Here is a 2,500-nt window from a genome sequence, read left to right as displayed (position 1 = left end):
TCATTAACTACAGCATGAGCTACTTTTGTACAGATCCCCACACAAGAGTCTTCACTTGTACTTGGGATAGTCTTAAACACACCATACTCACACTCCAGAAAATTGCAATGATACCAAATACTTCCAAAAAACATTTTCCAAACAAAAAAAAAAAAGAAAGCGGAAGACGAGCATGTACACTTACCTCGCAAACAATGTCAGAAACAACCCAAAACACTCTCTAAAAGACACTAAGGCAACTGCAGCCTCCAAAGACACCAACAACATTCATGTGACCGACCGAGAAGATAAAACACGCTTACTCAACACGCACTTCAATCCGTTTACACACACGAAGACGCCAATACACCTGACATACCAGTTCAGTTCAGTTAGATTTGCGAAGTCATGCTTCGCCCGGGCCTTTTCTCTGGAATGGCCCGGCCTGTGTTAACTATTTCTAGTTAACTCGTGGTTTCTTTGAACTGCATGCTTATCGTGGTCGCTGAATTGCGAGCAAGCGATCCAGCTGCCACGTAGTAAGCATGTTACTGACCCGTTTTACCAGCCCGGCGGCTGTGGTGGGTGGTCCCTGTCTCAGAAATTGTGTGTGTACACAATTCTGCAAGTAATGTAACAGGGTGGCGTTAGACTCGCCGCAGTGTTTGCATAACATGGCAGTCTCATTGTCAATAATTTGCCAAGCGCATTGGTAACCTAGTCTTAGTCTGAATAGTATGACTTCGGTACCTCTTTTTGTGTTTGGAGGAAGGGCCAGTGGCTCATAGTACCACTTAGCAGCGAGCGAGTTTGTGATATTTTCTCTATGTGCTCCCAGGAGGACCGCACACGCTGTGGCTTTGGTTCTTTGGCTTAGTCCCCTTCGGCTGGGTTTAACGATCATGGAGGATGGGGGCATACCCCTGCCCTTTTCAGCTAGTTTGTCAGCAAGCTCGTTCCCGTGTATGCCGATGTGGCTTGGGACCCAGTTAATGATAATTCTTCTACCTTGACTGAGGATTCTTTGGGCTATGGTTAGTACTGTTGTCAAGAGGTAGATGTTGTCAAGGGGCATGCTATGCTGTAAGCTGTCAATAGTTGCTCTTGAATCTGTGTGAATGACAACGTGTCCTGCCCTTAGGGACGCGTGTGTCAGGGCTTCCATGATCGCAACCGTTTCAGCTTGGAGCGTTGAGGCATTGTCAGTGATCCTAATGAATGCTGTGGTATCCTTTGTTGCAAAGCCGGCGCCTGCAGTATAGTTTATGGGATCTACAGATCCGTCCGTGTAGTATGTTATGCTACCCGGAGGAGTTATTTGATTAATGACCCTTTGCGCTTGTGCCTTTAGACTAGGCATGGAATATTGAGCTTTTCTCATTGTAAGATTTAGAATTGAGAATTTGATAATTTCGTTTGCCCACGGCGGGGGTTCTTTGTAGTCAGGGTGAGGGGAGTCCATGCCCTTGGCAAGCAATAATTATTTTAGCTGAAAGCGTATCAAGACTCTGGCTGTATGTATGAGCCAAGAGTTGTCCGCAAACAACTGGTAATCTTGTTGCAGACGTCTGAGTACTCTTTGTCTTAGATAAGAGTTTCTCGGTGCCCGCAGCCAGACATACCAGATAACGCCTTCCCTTTAATACCTCCGCTTGACATCTCGACTAATGACATCCTGAAACTGCTGACAACACAAGACGCAAACAAAGCCACTGGACCTGACCAAACCTCTGCCTTATTCCTGTAGTCCTGCGCCCCTGCCCTTGCCCCTGTCCTATAATCTATTTTTACCTAATTATTCACCTCAAGCATCCTACCTGTAGACTGGTTTTGCGCGAATATCACCGACCTTTTCAAGACAGGCGACCTGTAAAACTATTGCCCCATCGCTTAGAAAAATAATACACAAAAATTATAAACCATATTGACACTCCCATCTTTACAGACTTTCGGCCTCAATGATGATATGAGACTCAACTAATCACAACCAATTATGACATTGCCCGATAACTTGACAGAAGTGACACGAAACAAGTGGATACCATACTGCTCGACTCTGCCAAAGCCTTCGACAAATTCCCTCACAAAAAATGAGACTTAAATTGCGGTATTGCAGGATCACAGGACCAATTCACAACTCAACCACTACCACTTATACAGTAATCCTTACCCCCATCCCCAGCAACCAACCATATATGCGTGATATGCGATAACCAGCGCCCTACACATCAACATTGAGATTGATAGATCTTTTATTGCAAAAATATTAAAGTGCATGACAAATATTTGCAATGTAGTTGAAATTCAGGATATAATTGTATATATTTAACGTATCGCAAAATTCGTTAATTACTTTCTTATCATCTGTTATTGATCATAATCATCCTCACTATTATCTTCTTTATCAAAATAATTATACTTGATATTATCAAAAGCATAATAGCTATTAACATCATCTTCATAATCCCTATACCTTATCATCACCATGTTTATTCTCCTCTATAAAAACCACTACCACCTC

At 43.3% G+C, this 2,500-nt stretch overlaps 1 protein-coding gene across 2 annotated transcripts in view; it reads left to right on the top strand.

Moving 5' to 3' along the window:
* The window catches only part of LOC113802440 (multiple inositol polyphosphate phosphatase 1), a 20,609-nt gene that overhangs the window by 15,542 nt on the left and 2,567 nt on the right, over positions 1–2,500 (top strand). The gene's annotated exons all lie outside the window — the stretch shown is intronic.

The sequence above is a fragment of the Penaeus vannamei genome, chromosome 16 (genome assembly GCF_042767895.1).
Source record: "Penaeus vannamei isolate JL-2024 chromosome 16, ASM4276789v1, whole genome shotgun sequence".
Taxonomy (NCBI): domain Eukaryota; kingdom Metazoa; phylum Arthropoda; class Malacostraca; order Decapoda; family Penaeidae; genus Penaeus; species Penaeus vannamei.
Note: the sequence above shows the minus strand (reverse complement) of the source record. Positions and strands in the feature narration are given on the sequence as shown.